This window comes from Halichoerus grypus, chromosome 8, assembly GCF_964656455.1.
Source record: "Halichoerus grypus chromosome 8, mHalGry1.hap1.1, whole genome shotgun sequence".
Classification (NCBI taxonomy): domain Eukaryota; kingdom Metazoa; phylum Chordata; class Mammalia; order Carnivora; family Phocidae; genus Halichoerus; species Halichoerus grypus.
The window spans coordinates 27025251-27045101 of record NC_135719.1 but is presented as its reverse complement, the minus strand read 5'-3'; the positions used below and the strand labels follow the sequence as shown (position 1 = coordinate 27045101).

Here is a 19851-nt window from a genome sequence, read left to right as displayed (position 1 = left end):
ATTGATACGTTTCTTTGTTGGAGGAATTAGAAAAGTACACATCTCAACTAATTCAATGGTTTCCCAAGAGAGGGTAATATAATAGCTCATTTTTCTTTTAAAGCCAAACATAGCCTTATTAGCTTGATTTACCACAAGGGAGACTTAGGTAGTACAAGAAGGCAATAGAGAATGAGACATTAAAAAGGCAGTTAGTTGTGCTGGCTCTTGACCAGCACATTAAACCAATTTAATCCATAATATTATGCCTTGCCAATCCTATCACTTAAACCACAAAACAAAACAAAACAAAACAAAAAACTGTAGTCCCAGTTTAAATCAGGAAGCATGTCCTCCCTCTCTACTCTCTAGCCTTTGGTTACTTCAGTGGCAAAAGCAGCAAAATTCTATCCATAGCTGTTTGTATAATAACTATGCAGACCTTATGAGGAGTTCTGAATGAACAGAGAAGTGAATAGATGAAGAAATCGATTTGTGATAATGCAAATACAGTAAAATATAATGGTAGACTCTTATTTGTCAATATTCAAGTATCCATTGTAAAATTCTTTCAACTTTGCTATGTTCTAAAATGATCATTCTCTCTCTCAAATAAATAAAAAAAAAAACTTAAAAAAAAGAAAATGATCATAATAAACTGGGGAGGGGAGTTCTTAAAATAAATCACTCAGAAATTGAAGGCTAAAACTGATATAAAACAGTTTTTATACTAATAAATCAAACACTATTTTCATAAGCACTACAAAAAGAAAAAATGTTCATTAATGACTGAGAATTTTTATACTTTAGAAAAGGGGGAGCAGAGGGTTTCCTTTGGAAAAATACCTAAGAATACCTTACGTTTTCACTATGACCCCTTTTATAGTGTTTTATCAAGTTCATCTATCACCTATTCAAATAAATGACTGTTAAAACTCAACATCCTTATTGTAAACTTGCTTCTCGTTTCTTATTAAAAAGAAAAACAATGCATAATTGCATAACTTGGACAAGGATCTTCTGGTAAATCTATAGTCTCATTCCCAAAGCATTTAAGTTTCTGGGAGACCCAGGAAAAAAGTGTTACTCCTTTAAGCACGATTCCAGCACTATTATTCCCTAGTAACCTGGAAAGATGCTGTTAAAAACAGAAAATGAGGGGTGCCTGGGTGGCTCAGTTGTTAAGGGTCTGCCTTCGGCTCAGGTCATGATCCCCGGGGTCCTGGGATCAAGCCCAGCATCGGGCTCCCCGCTCAGTGGGAAGCCTGCTTCTCCCTCTCCCACTCCTCCTGCTTGTGTTCCCTCTCTCACTGTCTCTCTCTCTGTCAAATAAATAAATAAAAATCTTAAAAAAAAAAAAAAGTTCCATATTAAAAAATAAATAAATAAATAAAAACAGAAAATGAACTAAACCAGAAATATTGAGATCAGAGTCCAAATCTGTCATACTAGATAGGTGACCTTCTTTTTCTTACCTGTAATATTAAAGAACTGGATGAAATTATCTCAAGTAAAAGGTCCTTTCTGGCTCCAAGATTCTGTTAGACTTTAATTCTCATTGTAGTCCAATTATAATTCCAATTTCAAACAGGCTACATATTGCAGGTATTGCAGGCATGAAGAGTGATTGCAATTCGTGACTACTGGATTCTGAGTTCTACATACATTTCTAAGTCAGCATCAACTGACTAGAATCACAATTTCTGAAGAAGCGAAAAGCTGCATTTCAGAATCTGCCAAGAGTTTGTTTAGTTTCTTTGTTCTAAGCTCCAGCTGGCGAAGGCACTACTCAGATCACCAACTCTGAAGGGATTCCTGCCAAAACTTCAGATCCCAATTCTAAGCAGTTCTGCTGTCCTTCAGGGCTGATTACAGATCAAATGCGGAAAAAGGCAGGAGGACACAAGAACTGACAAAACAAGATGAACCTGTAATTGGAATAAAACCAAATCCAAAATAGAATAAAATAACGCAACTGTTCTACAAATGAAGGAAAATCTTAGCTCCTAAACATTATCTAGATATAGATCAAGATTTATAGTCAGTTAAGTTTTACCATCTTACGGCTGTTATTTTAAAAGCAACCCTTCATTCATTCAACAAACATTTACCAGCTATGCTAAGCTTTGTGGATGCCAAAAATAGATACCTCTTTCTCCCTAAAGGGCTCAAGGAGAAAGTTTATAACACTACATAAATGGTGTAGAAGAGGAGGATTCTGCCTGTTAAAGATCAGAGACAGAGTCCCAGAGAAAGCAATATTCAAGTTCAAGCTTGGAGAATGACCAGTTAAACTGGGGAGAGATGTTTCAAAGGAAACATCACATCAGCAAGGTTGTTGATGCTGCACATAAAGCTGGCTTTGAGATGGCTGAGTCGTACAATTTGTGGAAGAGGAAAGGGTAAAAAGAGAAGCTGCAAAAGTGCCATTACAATAGGCCTTGTAATATAATGCTAAGGACTTGAAACTCAATGGGAAAACACGAAGGAATTTCAGGCAATCACGTGACATAGCCCGACCTCATTCTGAAGGCTGTTACCGGGAAGATGGATCTAAGGCAGGGAGACCAGTTAGAAAGTTAAAGTGAAAAGAGGGTAAGTGAAAGATGGCGATAGGTTTCTGAATTGGGTAGCTGAGTAAAAGGCAGGAAGAAGAAAAGATTACAAACTCAGTTTTAGACATCTTAAATTGAAGGTGCCTGTGGAACTATCGAAGCAGAGACACAGGCAGTAGGGAGCTGGATATACAGGGCTGAAGACCAAGACTGAGATCGGGAGTAGATAAGGATCCAGAAGTAATCAACAAAGTAGTATTGAACCCAAGAGAAAAGATCCAATTACCCAAGGACTAAGATGACCCTGTTAAATACAAATATTTTAGGGGGGAAAAGGAAGAACCAAAGAACTTGAAAAGGAACAGCCAGTGAGGATACAGGAAAATCAATGAGCTAATACAAAATACTTGTTCAGAGAATACACCAAAATAAAATATAAAAATGGAAGATATCACAAAAGAATAAAATTTCCATATGTTTTTTAAATTGTTGGACCTTTAAATATTAAATATATACCTAGAATGGTTTAGTCAGTACTATCTCTTAAATGAGGCAGCCTGCTGAACACTTGGTAACTTGCTGTCCTCCATTAGGAAAATCAAGTGGCGCTCTCTCTCTGGGGTCCTTATGTGGGCAGAGCTACTACACTGAATTATTTCCGAATTCTTCTGCTCTCCAAAGTGTTTTTGTTTTGTTTTGAGCTATTTTCCACGCAAAATAAAATGCAAGATTATCTACTGAGATCAGGTTGAGCCAGGAACTTAAAAAGTACAACCTAAGTTTAGTGAATAAAACAGATGACCCCTGCCCTCCTTGACTTTTCAAGTAAGTATTTAATTTCAATTGTGATCACTGCTATACAAATCTAGTACAAAGAAAAAGACTAGAGTACGTGTTAAAAGGTAGGGAAAATACATATTTGGATTGATCCAAAGGACTGTCAAGTAAACAAGCAAAATGGAGATGTCCAAGATAAATCTAAAGTCAAATGAAGAAAGGTCTTGGGAGACACTCAGGGATTCAACAAACTTCTCAAATATAAGTTAAGAACTCACTAAGCTTAAGAATTCAAATAATGATCAAAATAAGAATGTAGCAACTACAGGATGACAGTCTCAATACAAAGTAAGTATATTTAATATCTAAGACCCCACTATACTCAACATCAGTTAAATTTTCAACTACTTTATTCTGTCAACTCCTTGGTTGGCAATTTAGGAGACAAATGATAAATATGATCAGAAAACATTAAAATACAAGTTTACAAATAAATCACTGTATTTGCCACTGCCCTTAGATCAACGTGAAAGGATATCAGCTTAACTAAGTTACCATTATACATACATTAAACATTGAGAAATTCTCATCAGGGACAGTTACAGACACTATAGAAAACTTTGAGTGCTTTCCAGTTATCAAAAATCAAATCATATTTAGGTTGACTCTTTTCTTTCTTTCTCTCTCTCTCCTTTCTTTTTTAGGTTGACATTTTGTAATGGCTTCAAGATGGATAAAGGACTTTTCAAATACTTTCCAGGTAGGAAGGGAAAAGGGACTGGGGTGGCAGGGATGACTGAGTGTATCTTTTTACGTAGCTCTGACTCTTAGAACCACAATATTGTTTCACCATATATATCCTTCTCATATCAAAAAAACAACCAAACCAAACCAAACCAAACATTAAAACAAAAGTATGGGGGTAGGGGAGAGTACCAAAAATGGAATACAAACAGTAACAAATGAACCTAACTCTATTACAAATGAATAAGGCAGGGACGAAAAGAACTTTAACTGTGGAAAAGAAAAAAGTAACTGTGGAAAACAGTATCTTGACTGAATGCTGTAAGGCCAAAAACAAAAAGAACTATATAGAAATTCTGTAGCCTAGTTAAGAAGTCTTTCTCCTGGAGGTATGGGTGTAAGTTTGAAACTATTTTGTATGTATACTAGAAGTGAACCAAGCAGTAAATATACTATAATGAGAGCTGGGTTTCTACTGTTGAGAGAAAAAAGTTGTAAGAAAAGGAGGAAGGCTAAAATGAACTCCATTAGACTGGACTCTAAGCATAAACCCATGGTTTTAGACATATATACAGATACAGAAAGAATCATGTAGATATGCACAGATTATTATACATATATCTATTTTTTAGCTCTATCTGCTGAAAAAGCCTGGAAGCAAGCAAACAAACAAAAAAACCCAACTACAGTGAGCACAACCGTCATGGAGATCTAAATTTCTAAATATTATCCTCTAATAACATCAACCAGGATTCTGTGGAGAAGTGGTTGGCTTCAGGGTGAAAATATGTAAGATTAACCTGGAATATCATGTGATACCAGAAATTAAGGGACTGCTTGAAAAAAGGGGTGATGTCTGCTCAAAGAACACAGCAACCAACCTGAAGGAGTTCTAACAGCCAAAGTTGGAATAACTTGAGCAAGAAAGTAAATAATGATAGTATTAGATTTTAACCCATAAAATAAAATAGATATTCATGAGTCCATACCAATATAATCAAATAAATAAATGGGAAATGAACAGCACTCCTTACTTACAATTAACAAACATGGAAAGAAAAAGGGAAACAAAATTATCATCAGGCAAACCCCACAAATGAGATGGGGTTGCAGGTGAGATCCACCAATAGATGCTAAAATTAGTGGGTGAAAGTTTGAGGAGTAACAGGATTAGCACATTCTCAAATTATCTCCTCCAAAATATTTATCAATTACAAAAATATAGTAACTTTACAGTGGAGAAATGCCACCTTAAACAAGTGATCAAGGTAAACACCAATAATACAAATCAACATCATGAACCCCTTGATATGATGCATCAAGGACACATTATGATTTTTATAGTTTTTGCCAAAAATGTATCATCTCATTCTAATCATAAGAAAGTACCAGACAAAGTAAATTGAGGGGCATTCTACAAAATAACAGATCAATTCTCTTCAAAAATATAAAGGTCATAAAATACAGAGGGAAGACTGAGAGTCTGTTACAGATTCAAAGACTCCAACGGGGAGTAACAACCAAATGCAATGTAGAATCCTGAAAACTGGCAATATTTGAATACAGTCTGTAGTTTAATATTATTTTATCAATGTTAATTTCTTATCCTTGATAATTGTTCTATGGCCGTATAAAATGTTAAGGGGAGTGCAATGAGGGGTATAAGGAAACTAGTATTTTTAAAACTCTTCTCTAAGTTCAAAATAAAGAAGTTTTAAAAAATCTTTTCGGGCACCTGGGTGGCTCAGTTGGTTAAGCGACTGCCTTCGGCTCAGGTCATGATCCTGGAGTCCCGGGATCGAGTCCCACATCGGGCTCCCTGCTCTGCGGGGAGTCTGCTCCTCCCTCTGACCCTCCCCCCTCTCATGTGCTCTCTCTCTCAAATAAATAAATAAAATCTTAAAAAAAAAAAAAAACTTTTCAATTTTTAAATAAGATACATGAAAAACCATGATACACAACAAAGCACTCAATGGAAAACAGACCAAATATGCAGACTCAACAGGTCACACTTCTTTAAAATCAGACTTCTTACTTCACCTTAAACCCTGAAACTATTTTTTCTTTAAAGATTTATTTATTTGAGAGAGAAAGAGAGTGAGAGAGAGTCCGCATGTGGGCACAGGGTGGGGGGGCGCTGGGGAGGGCAGAGGGAGAAAATCTGCAAGCAGATTCCCCACTGAGCACAGGGCCCCACGTTGGGCTGCATCTCACCACCCATGAGATCATGACCTGAACTGAAACCAAGAGTTGGACGCTTAACTGACTGGACCACCCAGGCACCCCCCAAAACTATTTTAAGTGAATCACACCCTAAAACTATTTTAAACGAATCACAAAATGTGTAAGGCACAAAAGGTGACAAGCTGTGTTTCAACTGGTAAGCCTCCCTTAGACACACTGTTCAGGGAGCTCCCTCCTGCTTCTAAGATCAGGCATCTTGAGGCTGAAAATCTTACCAGTAAGGTGGCAATAGTAATTGCTCAAGATTCAACAGGAAGAGAGTAAATATACCAGTTTTAATGCAAGCCACGTAGGTAAAACTTGATGACTTTTCCCAAATACAACAAAGAGCAACATCATTAATTTTCATGTAAAACTGGGTTTTTAAAGTAATGCTAATGGCAGATATATAAAAGTTTAATAAACTTGATCTGTTGTCAAAAAATAAAAAACCTGCTAGTATCTATATATCCAACATAGTGTTCATATCCAGAACACACAGAGAATTGCTATCAATAAAAGACAGTCTAATAGAACAGATGCGCTAAGGACTCGAGGAAGAAACTTCACAAAAGAAGGTATCAAAATGGCCAATAAGCATGTGGGAAAAGTGCTATATTTCATTAATGAAAAGGGGAATACAAATTAAAAACACAACGAAAGGATACTAGAAATTCACACAATGAGCTAATATGAGAAAGAAAATATGTAGTGTTAGTGAACAATCTAATCAGAACTCACTACTAGTGGGAGTGTAAACTGGTATAACCACTTTGAAATCTGCCAATATGCATAACACTATGATCACTGAACAAAAGTGTGTACATTCACTACAAGAATATTCACAAAAGCACTATTCTGAATAATCAAAAGCCAAAAACAACCTAAGGCCCATCAGCAATAAAATAGAAAACCATTACAACATTCACTCGATGCAATATTATACAGCCATGAAATGAATAAAGTACAACTACATGAACCAATATGGAGGAATCTCACAATGTTGTTCAAGTTGAACAAAACAAGCCAGACATTAAAAGAACACATACTATATGTTTCCATTTGAGTGTAATAACAGGCTAAAACAAAACAAAACAAAACAAAAAACCTACCGGGGGGAACTAGCCCTACCAGTTAAAGGCCTCTTAATTAAGACATACTATAAGGATTCTATAATGAGAAGTGTGGTACTGGTACATGATTAGAGAAATAGACCAGTGGAATAGAATGGAAAATCCAGAAATAGACCACCAAAATAAATAGCAAATTAGGATATGAGAAAGGTAACATCTCTAACTGCTGGTGTAAAGGATGTACTTGTTAATCAAATGGTGCTGGAACAACTAGTCAGTCATTTGGAAAAAACATAATATTAGATCTATATTTCACCATGCACAAGAATAAACTCCAAAACAATTATAGATCTAAATGTAAAAAATAAAACCATATAAATACTAGAACTCAGGTGAATTCCTCTTTGAAAGAAAATTTTTTTGACGAGAGAGAGAAAGAGAGAGAGAATGAGAGAGAGAGAGAGGGAGAGAGAATGAACAGCAGCAGGAGCAGATTCCCCACCGAGCAGGGAACCCAATGTGGGACTCGATCCCAGGACTCCAGGATCCTGACCTGAGCTGAAGGCAGATGCTTAACCAACTGAGCCACCCAGGCTCTAAAGATTTTATTTTTAAGCAATCTCCACACCCATCGTGGGACTCGAACTCACAACCCCGAGATCAGGAGTTGTAAACTCCACCAGCCAGGTGCCCCGGGGGAACCTTATAGTTTAAGAGAATTAGGAGATACACCAAACAACCACACAAGAGGACCTTATTTGAATCCTGATTTTTTAAAAAATACATAGAAAGTGAAGTTCATACTTATGACAATTGGAAACTTTACATTGACTAAACACTGAATTTTGGATTTAGAATTTATTTTTAAAGTGTGATAATGGTCATTACCGTTCTTTTTAAAAATAATTCTTATCTTTTAGAGATATATACTCAAATACTGACAGATAAAAAAGCCTGGTATTTCCTTCAAAATAATGCGGGAGCAAGGATATAATGCCCTGGAAGTATAGATGAAACTGGCCATAATATGGTAACTGTACCTGGTGATGGTAATGTGGGGATTTTTTATACTCTACATCACTTTTGTATGGATATGAAATTCTTCCACTTAAAAAAAAAGGAAGATAGGGGGCGCCTGGGTGGCTCAGTCATTAGGCGTCTGCCTTCGGCTCAGGTCATGATCCCAGAGTCCTGGGATCGAGTCCCACATCAGGCTCCCTCTTCCGAGGGAAGCCTGCTTCTCCCTCTCCCACTCCCGCTGCTTGTGTTCCTGCTCTCGCTATCTCTGTCTCTGTCAAATGAATAAATAAAATCTTAAAAAAAAAAAAAAAAGGAAGATAAATTGAAGGGACTAGGAAATTTTTTTTAAAGTTCTTATTTAAATTCCAATATAGGGGCGCCTGGGTGGCTCAGTCGTTAAGCGTCTGCCTTCGGCTCAGGTCATATCCCAGGGTCCTGGGATCGAGGCCCACATCGGGCTCCCTGCTCAGTGGGACGCCTGCTTCTCCCTCTCCCACTCTGCCTGCTTGTGTTCCCTCTCTCGCTGTCTCTGTCAAATAAATAAAAATAAATAAATCTTTAAATTCCAATATAGTTAACATACTGTGTAATATTAATTTCAGGTGGGGGCGCCTGGGTGGCTCAGTCCATGAAGTGTCTGCCTTTGACACAGGTCATGATCTTGGGGTCCGGGATTGGGCCCCGCATTGGGCTTCCTGCTCAGCAGGGAGTCTGTTTCTCCCTCTCCCTCTGCCCCTCCCCCCTGCTCATGCGCACTCATTCTCTCTCCCTCTCTCTCAAATGAATAAAATCTTTAAAGAAAATCAAAATATCTATTAAAAAATTAGTTTCAGGTGTCAATATAGTGATTCAACACTTCCATATAACACCTGGTGCTTATCCCAAGTGTGCTCCTTACTCCCCCTCCCCATCACTTATTTCACCCACCCCCATCCCACAACCAACAGTTTGTTCTCTATACTTAAGAGTCTATTTCTTGGTTTCTCTCGCTCTCTTCACCCTCCCACCCTTTGCTTGTTTTGTTTCTTAAATTCCACATGAGTGAAATCATGTATTTGTCTTTCTCTGACTGGTTTATTTCGCTTCATTACACTCTGTAGCTCCATCCATGTCCTTGCAAATGACAACATTTAGTTCTTTTGATGGCTGAGTAATAGTCCATTGTATATATATATACCACATCTTTATCCATTCATCAGATGATAGACACTTGGATTGTTTCCATAATTTGGCTATTATTGATAATGCTGCTACAAACATTAAGGTGCACGTATTCCCTAAGACTTAATATTTTTGTATCCTTTGGGTAAATACCTAGTAGTGTAATTGCTGGATCTTAGGGTAGTTCTATTTTCTACTTTCTGAGGAACCTCCATAGTGTTTTCTGGAGTGGCTGCACCAGTTTGCATTCCCACCAACAGTACAAGAGGGTTCTCCTTTCTTCACATTCTCGCCAACACCTGTTGTTTCTTGTGTTCTTGATTTTAGCCATTCTGACAGGTGTGAGGTAGTATCTCACTGTAGTTTTGATTTGCTTTTTCCCTGATGATTAGTGATGTTAAGCAACTTTTCATGCGTCTTTTGGCCAGCTGTAGGTCTTCCTTGTGTTTTTTTTTAAGCTTTTATTTAAATTCCAGCTAGTTAACATACAGTGTTATATCAGTTTCAGGTATACAATATAGTGATCAACACTTCCATACAACACCTGGTGCTCATCCAACCAGCGCACTCCTTAATGAGGGGACCAGAAATTAATTACTGATCCCTAGGGAAGACCCAAAGACTGCTGCTACCAAGATGCCAGGCCAGTAAGTAAAGTTTCCATGGGATGGCTACTTCAGCAGCCCCCTCCCCTCAGAAAAGAAAAATGCAGCTAGATCTGGAGATGTGCTAGTACCTTCTAGGAGTCTCTAGGCTGACTTTAATCTGGTCTATTACCAGTAAGTGAGTAACATATTATTTAAAAGGCCACTCTAAGTCTAGGAAGGACATCAGATATTAACCAAATAACGAGCAGAAAATAAGTAGAAGTTGCCCTAGTGTTACAAAGAGAAAGTATACAGAGCTTAAAGGAGAGTTCTGACCTAATCTGGGGGCTCAGGACATGGTTCTTGAGGAACAGAACTGGAACAGGTGCTTGGTGAATGAGGGATGAAGGTAGGGAAGCTTTCCAGGTAGAAAAACAGTATGTGCAAGAGCCCTCGGGTTCCTTCTTTCACTCAAATAGTATTTGAGAGTTTATTATATGTTAGACACTGTGTTAAGTTCTGTGAATAATAGGGCACAATCAGGATTGACCTTTGTTCTCATGGAGCTTACAATCTAGTGGGAGAAAAAAAATTCAAAACTAAATATATAATCACAGGCTTACGTAAATACTACAAAGGAAAGAAAAACAGTGCCATGAGAGAAACTCAAAGAAACTTGGCGGAAGTGCAACATCTACTAGGAACCAAAAAGATGACAGCATAGTTTAAGAACACAGAGCAAGGAGGAGAAAGATGCAAGATGAGGCCAGAGGAATAGGCAGGGGTCAAATAATCCAGAGGGAGCTTAATGACCATTGCATGGATTTTGGTCTTACTTCTAAAGGCAGTAAGAAGTCTATGAGTTTTAGGAAGAGGTTGTGTTGGGGTGGGGAACTAATAAAACTTGGATTTTGGAAAGAGTGAGAAAGAAGGGATATATTATACTTAGGGAGCTATTACAGGAATCCAGAGAGACTATAATGTATGTATGTATGTATATATGTATGTATGTATGTATATGTATGTTGGGGGAGTGGAGGGGAGTTTTAGGGGTTGCTAGAAAGTACAGACAGAACAAGTGGAAAACTACAAAGTGCTCAAGAGTTAAAAACTGAACAGAATTTGCTAATCACTCACCATACCGGTAGATATTCCAACTGTGCACTGGATTTGGAATGGTCTTTAATTTCTATTCTCTAATCCATCAGAATACAGATTGCATGTCTTACTTAATGCTATTGTAATAAATTTTTCAAAAGTATCTCACAGCCCATGGACTTCTCTGAAACCACAGCACATCTTGCTGGACTGGGACATCTAACTTATAGGCCAATCTATGTCCAGTATCAAATAAATAAATATATACATACATAAATACACAAATTAAATGTTCATACACGGATGCACACACAGAAAACCCTAATTCCTGCATGCCTCTTCTCTAATATTAAGATGGGGGCACTTAAAATGTTTTTTAAAAAGACACAGCTTAACACAACAGCTTACTATATGCTGGGCATTGCGCAGAGTGCACAACCACCCTGAGGATGGGTACTGTCATCATCATCTGCATTTCATGGATGAGAAAACAGCTATCAAGCAAGACTCAAGGTTCAGATTCCATAGCCTAAACTCATACAGTAAAGCAACTAAACTTAGGGTTACTCAAGGATAACCTTTTCCGTCCTTTACTTGCTCTCTCTCTCTGCAGGCTCTGGCTGGCTGACAGTTCTCTCTCTCGAAACTTTTTTTTGCTGTGCCACTACCCTCAAACCACATTCAAATTAAGAACTTCTATTAATGAAAAGACCATTAAGAGAGAACCACCATGTTGGAAAATAGATCTAAAATATATGCAATCAACCAGGTTTTATCCAAAAAATATAAAGCAAATCAGTAAGAAAAAGTCCCACAGAAAAGTAGACAAAAAACTTGAACAGGCAGGCTATAAACATGAAAAGTTGCTCAATCTCATCTAGCCAAAGAAATGCAAATTAAAACTACAATGAGATTGTACTAAAGACCCACCAAAAGGGCTAAAATTAAAGTGTCTAATAACACCAAGTACTGGTGAAAACACAAAGCAAAAGAAACTCTCATTCATTGATGATGAAGAGCATAAACTGGTACAACCTCTTTGGAAAACACATCATTCAATGACTATTTCAATTACTAAAATTGAAGATACACTAAATAATCCAGCAGCAATTCCATCCCTAAATACAAATCTTAGAGAACTGTGTGATCACCAAGAGAAATGTATAGGTGTTTATGGAAGCATTACTCTTAACAGCCCAAATTAGGAAATAACGCAAATGTCCATCAACAGCACAATGAATAAACTGTGGTATATTCATGCAATAGAACACTATACAGCAATGAAGATGAATGAATTCATACACAACAACATACGAATCTTAAAAACATAAAGTCAAAACAGTGACTGCCTTGGGGGAGTAAAGGTGTTATTTAGGAAGATCACCATATGGATCTTATGGTCAAGACAATGGGTACCTTACTAGGGTAATATTATTAGGAACAGGCAAGGCGGGAAGCTTCTGAGAAGCTGGCAATATTTTATTCCTTGACCTGGATGGTGTTTACATGGGTGTTCATTTTACAATAATTTATTAATGTACATCTGCTTTATGTACTTTTATATATTGTATTTCACAGTAAAAAGGCATAAAAAATGACATCAGCTGACATTTAAGTCAAGATAATTTACATAAAAATCCAGATTTACAACCTGTTTTGAAAAACCGGAAGATCTGGCCTGCCTTGCCTTCTTCCATGCCAACAATCAGCTGGAGCTGAGCAACAGCTACCTCCTTCAGATCCACTTGCGCTCTGACTGCCACAGTACCCTGTGTCTCCCGGCTTTCATGATTCATGCTACCTATCTGGTCTAAAACTCACCTAACACCATTCCACACTCATCTCTGTGACACTCCTTTAGAACACACGAACGTATAAGCATGCGCATGTATGAATTATAAAGCATATAAGCAGGATAAAGCATCAAGCAACCTCACATTTAAAATAGAATAGTGGTACCTAACAGAGTTGTTAAGATTAAATGAAATAATGCACACAAAACACGTAACTTAGTATTTGTCACAGAATCAGTGCTCAATATTGGGGGGCTATTTATTATTGACATGCATTTCTCATATTGACAACACATGTAAATCTACTTGCATGGCCGCTGTCTTCTGATTTTATAGACAACACAGCAGAAAAATAAGGGTTGGTATAAATTTGTTTGATCAAATACTTCAACACGTAACACGGTTAAAACCAACAACCAGTAAATAAATCTTCCAAAGTTCCTTTACAGGACACCGTGGGAAAGATTTCCTACAATTATACTTTGAAAAGTAGGCCTGTTTTTACTTGTTTTGTCCAAAGCATGTATTTCACCTGATTGTGGCTTTTATTGGCCTGATCAGAGTTAGGTAAATGGGTACCTACTAAAATATACTTCAAGATGATGAATTTTAAGACCTTAGTCATAAAATACCCTCAAAACTAAACACTTTAGTTTTGACTTTTGACTTTTCAAGGTGAACATCATATGAACACCAAAAGCAGCTTTCTATATTTCACATAACTGTTATACTCCAGTGACAGGCTTATCCAATTCTTGCCCCAAAGACAGAGGAATACAATTATTTTTCTCCAAAAAAAACCCCCACAAAAGTCTACTTCAAACCTTTTTTTTCTGAAGCCGATTTGGCAGTTAAGTCCTCATACAATGGATTACTATGAATCTGATCCACGAATACAATGAAAACTAATGAACTAGTTACCCACATCTCACAAAAGCAATGCTGAGCAAAAGAAGCCATACACAACAGAAGCCACACTGGAAGATTCTGTTTGTGTAAAGCTCACAGGCAAAACTACAGTGTTCACAGAATGCATAATTAAGTGGTAAAATTATAAAGAAAAGCTAGAAAATGAATACCACAGAAGACTAGATAGTTGTAATCTTTGGGAGAAAGAGGCTATGATCCAGAAATGGCATGTTAGGAATTCCAGAACTTATCATCATGTACAGTATTTTATTTGTTGCTCTCTGCTCACACTGTTAAAATGCTCCATAAGTAAGAGCTATGTTCACTGTTTTATCTCTAGCATCTAGAACAGGGCCTGGCACATGCTAGGTTCCCAATAAATATCTATTGAATGTAGAATAAAGTTTCAAAACTCAAATTGTTCCATATTTCACAGCCTGTCAGACTCTAAATATACCAGTAACAGCCAGCATATTGTGCATTTTCCATGTCAGTATTCTCAAGGAGTTGTAAGTAAATTCTGACTATAATTCTTAACCTTTTTCTCCTTTTGAGATATTTTTACCAAACACATGCATACAATACTTACATGCACGTATCCAGATTCGATTAAAACATTTTTAAAAAATTAACAAAGAAAAATACTAAAATTCATGTGTTAACAGCAAGCCCAGGCTCTAGATATGGCTCTACCACCTTCCCCAACCAAAGAAAGCCCACAAGATGCTGTGTTATTATAAGATGTCTGTAAGTGTGATATTTTTTTATGGGTAAACAATGTAAAACTAAATTACACATTTCATAACTGATTATTACAGTATAAGGCAGTTGGAAACTATAAGCTTCTAGAGGACAGGAATCCAAAACAATATGTGTTCAATGAATGTTTCTTGGGTTAACAACAACAATTACTGAAATCCTCCTGATTTTATAATTATGAACTGAAGTGAGAGGTAATCGAATTAAGTTTAATTCAGTCATCAGAAATTGTACAAACCCCAAAGATTACTAGTGACAATTCCAAAAGAGTGAAAATTCCTAAGACAACCAAGAAAAAATAATGAACTTTCACTCCTGGGGAATGTATACTATTTAAAAAAACAAAAACAATATTTCAGCAAATAAAAAAAATTAAAAGAAGCATATGCTAACCTTACGTTCCTAGTTAGTATCCATATAAAGTAATATTAGCTTCTGTTTTCACATCCATTCTGGGCACAATAAACTAGAATGATTGAGGTCATTCATCAGTCAACTCACTTCCCAGTATTTCACTTGCACAAAATAGGTTGTTCTGATATATACCTACAAGGCAAACTAATAAAAATTTATCTTTTTTTTTACAGATTTTTTTACTTTTTATTTTTTTTTTATTTGACAGAGAGAGACACAGCGAGAGAGGGAACACAAGCAGGGGGAGTGGGAGAGGGAGAAGCAGGCTTCCCGCCGAGCAGGGAGCCCGATGCGGGGCTCGATCCCAGGACCCTGGGACCATGACCTGAGGTGAAGGCAGACGCTTAACGACTGAGCCACCCAGGCGCCCCTAAAAATTTATCTTCTGATCTATCCCAAAGTTAAGGGCCATCTGAGACTCAGTATTTAAGACTACATATGTAACAGTCAGAGCTTTGTTATTAAGTCTCAAATGGTGTGTTTTATGGTACAAATTTTGGCAACACAGGTTTTCTCTTGTTCTAAAGCAGTGTTTCTGTGATATAGTTGATCACACAAGAAGTCTATTATTTTCATCCATTTTTAAGATATAAAATGAAATTCCCTACTCATATACTCACTGCACTCTTCTCATTATTAAGAATTTATCTGTTTCAGAAGAAATGGAAATAAAGCACCTGGCTAACCCATAAAGGAGCAACCTGAAGCTACTCTTCTCTACAATAAATAAATTAAGGAGCATTCTAGGTCAGAGATACCAAAAGGGCTATATTTACTGGTGCCTTATACTGGAAATACTGTTCTGAAACCTACCAATTTTAGATGAAATTTAAAAAACTATAATAAATAAATAAACAAACAAGCAAACCCTCAGTAAACTATTCTAATGTCTTCCTCTTCCTACCAGATTAAAAGTTGTTAAACTAAAAAGGTTTTTCAAGACTGCCTTTCAAAATTCAGAGATGGAAAGCAAGTTCCAGTCAAGTATTTCAGAAATATCATAATAGTCATCAACAACTATCTCTTAGTCTCATTTAACATTTGATCAGAAACTCTACTAATAAAAAATAACTGCTCATTCCACTAGCCTGTCTTCAGCCACCATGCTCAGTCAGTACTGGATACCAAGTGCATGTGTGTGTCCAGGAGCCTGGAAAGAGCTATGCCTGAGCAGTCAGGGATGGGTAGTCCCATACACGAATTTACAGCTAGACTAATGGTCTTTCAGTAGACTGAATTTTTACCATGTCAGGATTATGTCAAGAAACAGGATTACATTTCCAAATTTTCACCAAAATCATTTTTTAAGACCCCTTCCTTAGCAGCATGGTGATCTGTCTTATTTATACTTTTTTATTCTTAGAACTGTACAGAGTTTCCATTTGGTCTCTAAATAGAAAAAAAAGATTAAAGAGCAAGTAAAAGTCAAAGCCAGTACACTGTTTCCAGGATTGAAAAAAATGAGTGAAACTACTGTAATCTTTTTCCTTCAAACAGGGAACAGTTCTAGCTATATAGCATTACAGCCCTCAAAGCCACAGATTGGTCTCAAACTCATTATTTGTTGGTTGTGGATGGCTGACCTCCTCTATCACTTACTGGCAGTAATCAATGAGCAGCATGAGTCTTTCTTTTAAAAAAAATATATATATATAAAATATATTTTATTTATTTATTATTTATTTATTTATTTCACATTACACATTACACAACCTGAAAGAAAAGGCACAGTATGATTGGAAAAGCAGCTGTCTTACAGAGCTGTCCTAAAATGAACATAAGAGTTGTAAATACAGTCAGGATGATCAACAAAGAACATAAATTACAGTTTTAACCATAAATGTCTGAAATGCTAACATAAATAAAAGCCTCTGCCTTTAATATCAAAAAATATTTCTAGTGAAAAGTAAGTAATGTATAAACTTAGCACATCCAGAAAAATATTACTACAGTGAAGCTCATTAAAAATTGGCAGACACAATCAACTGAATTCTCATAAAGTCCAGTGAGTTTTTCCTTTACTTTTAAAGCAATATGCAGCACATATGCATTGATCAGTAAGTACCAAAACTAAAACTACATTGTACCAGCCACTCAGGACACAATTCCTACCTGTAAAGACTAATTTTCTACAGTTCTTAACTTTCAAATGTTCAGCTATTAAGAAAAGTCCAGGGGTGCCTGGGTGGCTTAGTCAGTTCAGTCTCCAACTCTTGATTTCAGCTCAGGTTTCAATCTCAGGGTTGTGAGTTCAAGCCCTGAGTTCAAGTGCACGCGCACAGCTTTTTAAAAAATAATTAAGCAAATAAAAATAAATTAAAAATAAAGAAAAGTACATTGTGCCTCACTTGATATAATCAATTCCTAAGAAGTGATATAAATTATTTTTATACTAAACTACACTATAATTCTAGAGATAACCACAGGAAAAAAAAGTACTGTCCCTGAAACATAATGGAAACACTTAATCAGCAAAACCTAACAAGCATTTATGATAGTACAATCTTAAATTTTATTGCTTCCTCCAAAGTGAAACAGCTTGAAAATCCAAAAGCCACTGCAACTTCCTTCAGCCACTTTCTGTGATTCAACCAATAGAAAATGTTCCTAATAATTATCCACACCATTTTCTTCCATAATTAACTCCTTGGTTAGACAGAGAACCACCCTCAAATTCCTGTTTTCAACTCTAGAATTTTATTAGCAGGCGCACTAGTAATTCTGTTTGCAATTCAGATGTACACTACACATATAAAAACCTTTTCCTTTATTTAACATCACATACAAAGAAGCCCTTTCCAGCTCAGGTGTATTTCTTAAAAAATATCCTGCACTTTCTTCTAGTATTTTATGATCCATTTTATTTGCTCTTATTCAAACAGTTCATTTGGATTTTTTTTTTGCCTATGGTTTAAAGCAGAAAACTACCATAAAAAGGGGAGGGGGGGAGGATAACCAACAGTCCCAGCACTATTTACTGAATAAATAACCCATCCTTTCTCCAGTAATCTACATTATTTTTATCATGTATTTCTAATTTTCCCTCTTGCTAAGTGAATTTAGGGAAATTATTTTATCTGTGTTCCAATTTCCTCATCCATAAAGTGGGGATAATAGTAATGCTCACTTCATAGGGTTACTATAAGAATTAAATCCGTTAATTCACGTTAAGCACTTAGAACAATAGCTGACACATTAAATACTGATGATGATAATCACTAAAAACTCATAAATACAGAACTGTTCCTGGATTCTGTGGTTCCACTGTCTATTCCTGAGCTGATAGACTGCTTTAAATTACTCTGAATTTATAACACATTAGGTTTTCTAGTAGGGGCTTCTTTATCCAAAATTTCATGGCTATCATTCATTTATTTTATCAGATAAACTTTCTCATTATATGTCAAGTTTTCTACAATACTACTGAAATTCTATTTGGAGTTGTATTACACTTATATACATATATTGATTTGGGGAAAATTGGTATATTCTACAATACTGACTCTCCCCATCTCCCTCATCTAATTTATTTTTTATGTCCTTTAAAATAACATGTAATTTACCAACAAATGTTGTATTTATTCCTAGGCATCCTCTTCTTGGAGAAAAATTTAATGGAATTTATCAGAATTTTAAATGCACATACCCTTGGACCCCAAAATTCCATTTTTAAGGACTTAACACACTATAATAGTGCACAGATATAAATATAAAGCTACTTATTACAATAGCAAAATCCTGAAAACAAGTTAAATGTCTGTCAGTAAGGCAATGATGATCGGCAGCATATTCTTAGGATAACAGACTATTCAACTATTACAAAGAATATAGAATCACACGTATTGGCTTAGAGAGTTGTTCTACAAACTACTCTGCTAAAACAAAAGAGCACGCTGCAAAATTAATGTCTTCTTTTTGTTTTTTTTTAAACTGAGGGTTAGGGTAGGGAAACAAAAGTATCACATGTAAAGTATTAAGTACACACTCTGGCTTGTAGTAAGCATTTCAGTCACCTCAAGATATTAAATAAATAAATAAAATCTTTAAAAAAAAAGATACTAAACGTGACTTAGGGAAAAGGCGAATATTCTTTCATTTCACCTATTTTTTATGGCCGCCTGCCTTGTTCTACAGAAGATTTTGTGGTAGGCTCATAATACAGCATTTAAACAAAATAAGCTTTCAACTCACATTTTATTTATAAATATTTACGAATACACATGTCCCTACAATGTAATATTTAAATACTGATGCTTTTCAATATGCCATAAATCTCAATCCCATAATTCAGGAAGAAAAGTATTGTTTCTTCTAAAGCATCTTACTATAACAATCCACTGAAAACTTACTTCTCTCCATATTTGAAATAACCTTTTTAAAGTGTGTTGTCTTGTCAGGTAGCACTTTCCTCACATAGTGTTGCTTTAATTACAAAATTAAGAGTAATAGTAATAATAATAATAATAATAAAATGAAGTGTGTTGTCTTAGATATCAAGTACCATAGATCACACCTCAGGAACAAAGTGACATTATGCGTAACATAAAAACAAAGCCTTTCCTCCTTGGAAAGGAAACCCCCTTAAAGGTAAGTAATGTGAACTTATTTTAAAATCTAAACAAAATTTTGCTTTTTATTCTAAATCACTGGCTCAAGTTTCATCTCTAGATTGTTCTTCATCAACATAAGGTCAAAAAGGTACAAACTAAAGTTTTCTTAAAGAAAAAATATTATATTCCTTAAAAAAATATATATATAT

General features: G+C 36.0%; 1 protein-coding gene across 8 annotated transcripts in view; it reads right to left on the bottom strand.

Moving 5' to 3' along the window:
• TJP1 (tight junction protein 1) overlaps nucleotides 1–19851 on the bottom strand; it is a 238411-nt gene that overhangs the window by 87252 nt on the left and 131308 nt on the right. Inside the window, exon 1 of one of the 8 annotated variants that reach the window (XM_078078972.1) lies at nucleotides 1455–1612. The exons of the other annotated variants lie outside the window; for them this stretch is intronic. The gene's annotated coding sequence lies outside the window, so the exon portion shown is untranslated. Of the gene's footprint in view, nucleotides 1–1454; nucleotides 1613–19851 lie in introns of those variants that run through there. 8 annotated transcript variants of the gene reach the window in all.